Consider the following 10,093-nt stretch of genomic DNA (forward strand, 5'->3'; position numbering starts at 1 on the left):
TTGCTGAACTTTAATCAATAAAGCGCAGGAGGCGGTCGCGTTCCTCAGGCTCCCGCGCCGCCGGCGCCCTTCGGTGGGGCTTCGGCGCGACCCGGGCTCGCCGAACCGGCGCTGGGCCGGGCCCCAGTTGCCCCGCCGATGGCGCCAGTGTGCGGCCCGCGCTTGGGGCTGGGCGGGCTCAGGTTCCCGTCCCGCGCCTTCCCTTCCCACCCCTGCGCCGTGGCCTCGAGGACGTCCCCTTACCCCTCCGCGTAGCTGCAGAGAGGGGCCTTGGGGGCGGGGAGCCCAGCAATTCAGAGCCGGGAGAGTCGCCGCTGGGGTTCGCCGGCGCGCATCGCTGTCCTTGCCGCCCACCACCCACCACCTACCCTGAGCAACAGGCCGCGCAGCCACCCACAGGCCCTCCAAGGAAGGGGTTCCTGCCGTTGCCTGATGGAGGAAAGCTGGGCCCGCAGGGCTTGAGCGACCTGCCCGCATGCCCAAGCCGGGCTCCACGCTCCAACTGCAGGTCCAGGGCCCCGAACCAGAGCTACTCCCTCGCCTCCAGCGACCTTCATTCCACTCTGGGCACGGTCCCTACTCCTCTGCTGGTGTCCTGGTTGCTGGCGAGGTAGGAGATGAGAGGTGGCAGTACCTGGGGTGGTGGACATCGGCACTGCGCCTGGTGATGGAGGGTCCCACAGCAGCGCCTCTGAGACTCAGGGAGGGTGCCCAGCCGCCCTGTGGCTGGTCCCCTGCCCAAGCCCAAGTACCCCCAGAGGAAGTGGGGTGCTGGGGCCCCATCTCCTACAGGCTAGTCCTCCATGTGTGACAGGTCAACACGGCTCTGGGGAGGGAGGCTTCCTCCCTGCCTGTCAGCCTGTCACCAACTACTGCAGGGGGCTGGGGCTGGGGTTGGGGAGCAGGACTACCCTGCGGGCCTGGGGGATAGCGATGGGGGCCTGTGCAAGAGTGCCCCACATTGGCATCCATCACTTTTGGGCAAAGCGTGGATGAGGGGTATCTCCCCACCCATTGGGCAGGTGGGAGGAGCAGCATCTGGGACCACCCTGCCCACCTTGTGGCCCCAACAATCTGAGGGCGTCACCCTCAGATGCCCAGGGTTCTGCCCGATGTGCCACTCCCTCCTCTGCTCTCCTGATCAGCACAGCACTGGTGCTGCAGGAAATTCTCTGCTACATGACCCTCCGATGGTTGTAAACCTCCTGAGGGCTGTATTGTAACCTTCCTGGTGGCTGTCAGCCCCAAGGTCCAGACTGTCGTCCCCTCTTCCCAGAGATCAGCGGCTCAAATTGCTGAAATTCACAGAAGAGGGTGCGGGAGGCTGGGGACAACCCAGGTCTCACCACTGATGCCTGTGCCTCTACAGTGTAGACAGCTGACAGAGGCTCCCCAGAAAGCTCCTGAAGGTTCCAGGAAACACTCGGCTTCAAATCGTCAGTGTTACTATGCACTGAGCCAACCAGAGAGGCTGCTGAGCAATAATCCACAACTTGTACTTCCTGGAGCTGGGTGGACAAACCAGAAAAGAGAACACCCGTCAGGACCTTGAAGGAGCTGGGTTTGTCCCCCAAGGATCCTCTGCCTCCCCTGAGCCCACCTCATCAGGAGCCTGCAGTCGCCTGAGGCGTGCTAGCCCTCTAGCACTCCCAACCCCTTCCTGCCACACAGGAGGAGAAGAAAAAGGAAGGGAGGTCTGACCACAGACTCTCTAGCCCTGGCCTCCCCTCCCCCTCCCCCTGCCCACCCCATATCCTGCCTCACCAACCAAAGCCAGAGACCCACTACTCTCCCAAGGGTCCCCCACCTGCGCACCCTCCGACAGCCAGGCCGTGCAGGCTCCACTGCTTCTCTGGGGTCCTCAAGCTGGCCCCACCACCCTTGCTCCCAATGGGTGTGGTGGGTCCCTCTGCCCAGTTCTTGGCTAGGGGTTCCTCAGGATCCAGCTCCTCAGGGCCTGACCTGGAGGCAGAGGTGAGCAGTTGCCTGGCTGGCCCTGGAGCCTGTCCCCCTGTGGTTCTAATTGGCGTCAGTCCCATGAGAACTGCCTCAGGCCCAGTATTGGAATGTGCTGTGGGAGGGTCCCTTCTCCAGCCCCCTGGTCCAGGCCCAGCCCCAGCCAGCCTCCACCCCACAACCCAGAATCGCACCTGGGGGGGGTCCAGTTCGTGGCAGTAACCTCCTGTCGATAAGCAAGGCACAGCACTGTCCGTGTGAACCTGACAAGCCCAGGTGCACCCGAAGGCCTCCGGGGGGCGGGGGGGACCCACTCACCACACTGCCCCCAGTCCCCGGCCCAGGGACTGCAGAGCCTGGAGGCATGGCTTCCTCTTCAAGAGGTCACTCCCCCCCACCATCAGCACTCGTTCCCTCCCTACCATGCCCAGCCCAGTACTAGGCTCTCTGTGGTGCCCTGCTGTGTTTTAGGATTGACTGGCTGCACAAAAACCTGAATGAACCCAAGTTGAAAGGATATTGCTTATTTTCTCTAGTGTGAAGGAATTCTGGCTGTTGGCAGCCCCAAGCAGCAATGACCCCTTGACAGAGTCCTTAAAGACTCACCTCCAGTCAGCTCTTCACTACATCATACCTGCGCTGGGCCCTTATCCTCATAGACCCAGAGAGAGAGCAAAGCTCCAGTCATCACATCCCCATTCCAGGCAGCAAACAGGAAGGGAGAGAAAAAAGGGGCACACCTCCTTCCTTTCAAGAAATTTTTGCCAGAAACCCATGTATCATACATAGCTGCTCACATCTTATTGTGCTCATACAACCACCCCATGCCGAGAAGGGTTGGGAAATGATTTTTAGTTGGTGGCATCTTACTCCTATAAAAAGGGGAGAATGGGTGTGAGGGCTGCTAGCAGACCGGCCTCTCTTGCAAAGCCCTCTTGCAGCTTTGCCCATTCCCCAGCCCCTGCCTTCCCCACATGGTCCCTGGTAGCCGGTGTGTTGGGGACTGGCCACCTTATCCAGCTGTTGGCCACTCTCAGGTGGGCACTCACTGGGCCAGCAGCCTGCTCCCGCATCTGTGCCCCCTTTCCCTCTCCTTGACCCTCAAACACCCCTCCCTGGCAGGCGGCTCCCCCTTCAGAGCCAGTTACCAAAAAAGCTGCCTATGCTCACTGGCTACAGACCTTCCCACCGGCTTCTCTCACCAGCAAAGGCCCTGCCCCGCTCCCTTGCTGGTCCCTCTGCAGACACAGGACACCACTGGGTTTTCTTTAAAGCCCCAGGGACCTGCTCATGGTCCCACTGTTTCCCCCTCTCCACTGCCCCCGCAGAGGCCAAGATAAGCCTGTGGATGCAGCACCTCCCTCCCTCCGAACATGGCCCTCAGTCCTTCAGAGCAAATCGGGAGCCCCGAGTGCCCTAGCCCTCTTGCTCCCTGCCCCAGGACCCACAGCTGCCCGCCCAGCTGCCAGCCCAGGCCAGCGTTTCGTTCCCGGTCCCCTCAGGCCCCCCGGCCCCCCCTACGCCCATCAGAGCCGCAGGACCACTGCTGCTTCCCTCCTTCCTTGCCAGCTTTAGTCACCTGTGACCCTGAGCCCTTGCTCCCGGTCAGCTGGCCTGATCCGTCATGCCCCCATTCCAGGGTGGCACCCAGGGCCCAGGGAAGTCCCCAGGTCTCCATCCTGGGTCACTTGAGGGCCACATGGCTATGTGAAGTGACACTCAGCTCAGAGGGACCTGCTGGGAGCAGGTGAGCCTTCCTGGAAGGGGTGGCATTTATGTGAGGGAAAGGCTGGACACATAGCCTGGGCACCTGGTGGCAGACAGGTCATCCTCGCAGGGACTGCCCTGTGAGGGAAAGACACGAGGCACACAGGTCCATGGGGGTGGTGTCCGTGCCCTGCCCCTGCAGGCAGGGGACAACCTCATATGCCACATCCCATCCTAGGCAGCCCTGTGCAGTACCCCTTTAGAGTAGCCCTACTGGGAACTGACCCGTTCTGTCTCTGCTGGGACAGAGGGGCTGATGTAGCTGAGCGCCTACCTCAGAATACAGGTAACATTTCCTGCCTTCTGGGCAGCAGAACACTGCTGTGACCAGGTCTGGCCAGGCACCATCAATGGGGTGGGGGAGAGAGAGGCTCCCCACAGGAAATGGGTACCATACTCCCTCCTCCTCTCTTCTGCAGACCTGGACTTGGCTGGCACCCCAGCAGCCACTTTGGGCCAAGAGGTAGCTTTGGGGATGAAGGCCTCATGCTCCAGTGCTGTGAATAGGTGAGGCCTTGATGGCACCATATGGCCCCCTCACCAGCTTGGGGCACCCACCTGTGAAGCACATATAAACCCTTGTTTACAAACCACTGTCCTCTGGAAACTTCTCTGCAGCTATCTCTTGACACCCCGTTTCTGTAATGCCCTGTCCACCCCAGCCATAAGGCCATGACTCTGGACACTGCTTCCCGGATCCTCCTGCCATTCCCTAGGCCAGCCCCAGCCAGCCTGCCCTGGGCAAGGGCAACAGCCCTGTCCTTCCCATGCTTCACCAGCAGGCCCTGAGGCCCCAGGTTGGAGCCTGAGCCCCTGGCCCCCTTGGGGCCCTGCCCACCGGTGCCCCCCACCTGCCCTGACAGGTGGTCCCCTTGCCGCCCCTGCCCTCTGGAAGCAAGCCCCACGGCCTGAAGTCGGCCCTGTGTTCCACTCTGCTTCAGTGCTAGTACTGGTTAGCATGCTCCTTGCCACGAAGCCCCTTGGGGTCACGCTCTCTTCACTGGTGCACCCTGGCCTGTGCAGGCCGGCTCCACACCCACCTCCCTCACAGATGGTAATGGGTAAAGGGCTCTCTTCCAGCCCAACAAGCTTACCCGTCCTTCGTGACCCACCCCCAGGTCTGTAATGGGAGGCTGCCACTGTGCCCACCAGGCCTGCTGTCTGGCCCCCTCCTCTCTGGCTCAGTATCCTTGGGGATGGTCCATTTCCAAAGCCTGGCTTGGAGCCGGTGGTGCCAGTGGACAGGCAGGTAAGCCCACCTCCCTGCACCAGAGCTTCTAGGCCAGGGAGGCAGGGGCAGGCTGAAGCCCAGGAGGGCAGGGGGCCAGACACCTGCTTTACCTGGCAGCTGCAAGGAGCAACGGCCCGATGGCTCCCAAACCACCTAACGGCCGTGCCATCCCAGGCCCCCCGTTCCTCCCTGACCTGTGGGAACCCACACTACACTGTGACAAGCACATGTGGAAGTGGGGTACTGAGGAGGGCGTGGCATCCTCCCTGCACCCAGGCCTGAGGAACGTGGGGCCCACCTCCAGGGTCTCTCAGGTTCAGAGTGGTGGAACCTGCTCTGGGGTGCAGTCCACCAGACCCCACCGGCCAGAGGGGCCAGCCCAGCTACCGCTGCTTAGCACCAGCCAGAAACGCGACCTGCACTTTGTCTTTTAATCAGCCCCCCGCAGGCAAGCAGGAGAGGGTCTGAGCCAGAACAGCAGCACACCAGCTCTGAGTTAGTCTTAAAGAAACACCTCCTCCTCTTGCATTTCTCCCCAAGATGAACACAGAGGGCTTTGACGTGGAAACGCATCACAAAACCGCAGAGACTGATGCCGCCTGATAACACAAGCAGCAGGCTGAGGGGACAGCAGGAGCTCAGAGCCGGCTACACCCGGGCACTTGGATGACGAGGCCGCATTTCAGACCTGCACACAAAATAGAGTCCTGTAATAAGCACTGTTGGGACAACTGGGCAGCTCTTTGAAATAAACTGGGTTTCCTGGGTCATATTTTATATCAAACAAAGGAGCAGATCAGTGATTTAAGTGTGAAAATGAAACCCATAAAGGTACCAGGAGAAAACAAAGAACTTTCATAATCTTTGTGTGGGGGAGGAATGCAAAACTTAGGAGACATGAAAACTGGTTAAATTCAACTACATCAAAAAAATCTACCTGGCAAAAATTGCAGAAGCAAAGTCAGAAGACAAACTGTAGAGGTGTTTGCAACTCATGATGCAGAGCCCATTTTCTCAATGAACAAACAGCTTGTACAATTTAATGAGAATAAACCAATGAGCCAACAGAGAAATGAGCAAAACACATGGACGTACGACTCATAGGAAAAGAAAGATGACTCCACCTTAGCATAGGAAAAAGTGCTCGGCATCTCACTCCTAAGAGAAACGGCATCCTCATGCACCTTGGCAGAGACTGGATGCTCTGAAGCACACCAAGGGAGGGAGGCTCTGGCAAAGTGGGTGCTCCCACCCGCTGCTGGGGGAGGCAGGCCAACGCCAGCCAGGGGCAGGTCCAAGGCATATAACAAAACTGCTCCTGCACAGACACCCCAGCTTCCATGGGTGTGCCTGTGGACATCAGGACGTGTGAGGGCACTCGCCACAGGGCTGCTGGAGGTGGTGGAACACCAGGAGAGCCTAGTACCCCACCGTGGCAGGCATGTAGCCAGAGAGGGAAGCACTTCCAGAGGCAGAGGAAGGGCCATGGAAACTTGCTTTCCTGCAGCACACAGAACATGGGAAAAATGGACAAAATCACCTTTTCCAAAACTCTAGAAGTTACTAAAGACTTGTAACCCAAGGAGTGCTTGCCCAGTAATCTCAAACATACTGGGTCAAAGCACTAAAGGAAATCTGTGTGACCATCAGCTGATCACTAAGCTGACCAAGCAGCGATTTCAGTGGCTGACCATGATAAAGAACACAGACTTACAGAATCAGTCCAGAGAAGACATTAAACAAATAGCCACAACAACAAATTCCAGGGGTGGAGACTGATTTCCAGAGTTGCCACATCGTATTATTTAAAACATACAATTTTAAATAACAAAATTGAGACACACTGAGAAATAGGAAGTATAACCCAAATTAAGGGCAAAAGGCTGTCGATAGAAACTGTCCCTGAATAAGCCCAGATGTTGAACTTACTAGACACATAGTTTACATCAGCTGATATGTTCAAGGAACTAAAGCCATGTCTGAAGAACTGAACTATGAGAGTGACATTTCACCAAATAGAGAATATCAGTAAAAATAAATTATAGAATAGAACCAAACAGACATACCGGACTTGAAAAGTACAGTAACTAAAATGAAAAATTCGCTAGCAGGGCTCAATGGCAGATTTCAGTTGGCAAAAAAAAAAGGAATCTGTGACCTTGAAGATAGGTCAGCAGGCCCAGTATGAGGAACAGAGAAGAGAATAAAGAAGTGGGCAGGCCTCAGAGACTGCCACCACCAAGCCAGCACACACACACACACTGGGGTCCAAGCTGGTGGAGGGCAGGGTCCTTGAAGAAATAATGGCCAAAAACCTTCAAGGATGAGTGGATGAAGACTGACCTCTACAGTCAAGAGGCTCAACTAGCTCCCAGGACACATGAAAACAGACTGGTAACGAGATACATCACAGCTAAACTGTCAGAAGTCAAAGAAAAGAGCATCTGGAAGGCACGGAAAAAACTGAGTGCCCAGTTCTGTGTAAAGGCGTCTTCCCTGGGGTCGACAGCCACCTTCCAGAAACCATGGAGCCACAAAGCAGTGGGGCGGCATATTCACAGTGCCGAAAGAGAAAGCCGCCAACCAAGGGCCCGGTACACAGAGAAACTATTCTTCAAAAGTGAAGGAGAAATTAAGACATTCCCAGATAAACAAAAATGGACAGAACTCACTGCTAGCACACCTGCCCTACAAGAAATGCTATGTGAGTCCTTCAGACCAAAGCGAAAAACACTAGCCTCAAATCTACAAGAAGAAATATAAAGCACTGGTAAAGGCAGCTACATAGCCAAATAAAAACACATTTTTTCTTTTAAACATTTTCTTATCAAATTTAAAAGATAACTGCATAAAGCAGTAATTACAAAACTATGTTGATGGGCTTGCAGTCTAAACACATGTAACGTGTATGGCAAAAACAGCCCAGAGGAACTGAGAGAACAGAGACATACTGAAACAAAGTTTTTGTATAATCCTGAAATTAAGTTGTTACCAGTCCAAACTAGATTGCTTTAAGTTGTTCACTGTAATCCTCAGAGCAACTACTAAACAATCACTCTAGGACAGGGGAAAGCATGAAAAGGCAATGACACATCCATGTCACACACATGAAAAATGTAGAGGAAGAATGAGAAAACAAGACACATAGAAAAACAGAAAAGTGATGGACATAAATCTTATTTTATCAGTAATTACATTAAATGTAAATGGATTAAAAATTCCACTCAAGCAGCAGAGATTGCTAGAATAGATTAAAACATGACTGACTATATGCTGTCTATAGAAACACTTTAGATTCAGAGCATGAGAGTAAAACAATGGAGAAAGATACACCATGCAAAGAACAGCCCGAAGTTACACTAACATACAACAGAGATGTTCAGACAAAAATTGTTACTAGAGACAGAGAAGGCACATTGTAAAATAAAAGATTCAATTCATCAGGAAAAAATAACAAGTATAAACATATGCACTTAATAGAGCCCTAAAATACACAAAGCAAAAACCAACAGAGAAGGAGGAGAAATAGACAATTCAACAATAATAGTTGGAGATTTCAATATTCCACTTTCACTAATGGATAAAATGAGGCTGAAGATCAACATGGAAACAGTAGATTTAAACACTATAGCTAGCTGGACCGACCAGACGCCTACGGAACAGCCAACAGAAGACACACTGTCGAGTGCACACAGAACATTCTCCAAGACAGAATATGTGTTGGGATGTAAAATAAGTTTCAAATTGTGAAGGACTGAAATCATAAAAGGTATGTTCTTTGGCCACATGGAATGGAATTAAAAATCAAATAACAGAAGGAAATTTGGGAAATTCACAAGTATGTGGAAATTAAACAACTAACTCCTAAATAACCAATGGGTAAAAGAAGAAATCACAAGAGAAATAAGAAAATACTTTGAGATGCAAAACTTATGGATAAAGCTAAAAATCAATGCTTAGATAAAAACATCTATCTGTAAACACCTACATTAAAAAGACAGATCTCAATAAGCTAATCTTCAATCTTACAAAACTAGAAAAGTGAAAAGTAAACCCAAAGCAATACAAAGGACATAATGAAGATTAGGGTGGAAATTAATGAAATAAAGAATGAAAAATAGAGAAAATCAACAAAACCAAGAAGTTGGGCTTTGAATAGACCAATACAATTCAAGAACCTTTAGCTATATTGACCAAGAAAATAAAAAGAGAGAAGATTCAAATTTCTAAAATAAGGAGTGAAAGAAGAGACATTATCACCAACCTTACAGAAATCAAAGGGATCATAAAGGAATACACTATGAACAGCTGTATGTCAACAAATTATAACCAATAACTTAGATGAAATGGACAAATTCCCAGAAATATATAACAACTGAAACTGACTAAAAAAGAAACAAAAACCTAAACAGATCTATAACAGGCAAAGATAATGAATTAATAAAAAACAAAAGCCCAAAAACTTCCCACAAAGAAAAACCCAGGACCAAATGGCTTCACTGGTGAATTCCACCAAATGTTTAAGGAATTAGTACCAATCCTTCATAAACTCTTCCAAAAAAACAGAAGAAGTGTGAACACTTCCCAACTCAATCTATGAGGCCAGTAGTACTCTGATACCAAAGCCAGACAAAAACATCACAAGAAAACTACAGACCAGTCTCTTATGAATATAGATACAAAAATCCTCAACAAAATACTAGCAGACTAGGTCAATGGAATAGCAAAACACTAGCAACCAAGTGCAGGAACATATAAAAACAGTTATACATCATGACCAAGTGGGATTTATCCCATGATTGCAAGGGTTGTTCAACGTATGAAAAATAATCAATGTGATATGCTACATCTATAGAAAAAAAGGACAAAAACCACACAAATCACTTCAATAGATGTCGTAAGGGCATCTGACAAAATTCAACATCCCTTCATAACAAAAACACTCAACAAACCAGGAGTAAGAGGGAACTTCTTCAACCTGGTGAAGGGTGCTTATGAAAAGTCCACAGCCAACATGCTCAGCGATGAAAGACTGAAAGCTTTTGCAGATATCAGGGACAAGGTGAGGATGTCTGCCCTTGTCACCAACATTCACATTGTACCAGGGGTTCTAGCCAGTGCAATTAGGCAAGAAAAGGA

This window comes from Manis pentadactyla, chromosome 5 (genome assembly GCF_030020395.1).
Source record: "Manis pentadactyla isolate mManPen7 chromosome 5, mManPen7.hap1, whole genome shotgun sequence".
Lineage (NCBI taxonomy): Eukaryota > Metazoa > Chordata > Mammalia > Pholidota > Manidae > Manis > Manis pentadactyla.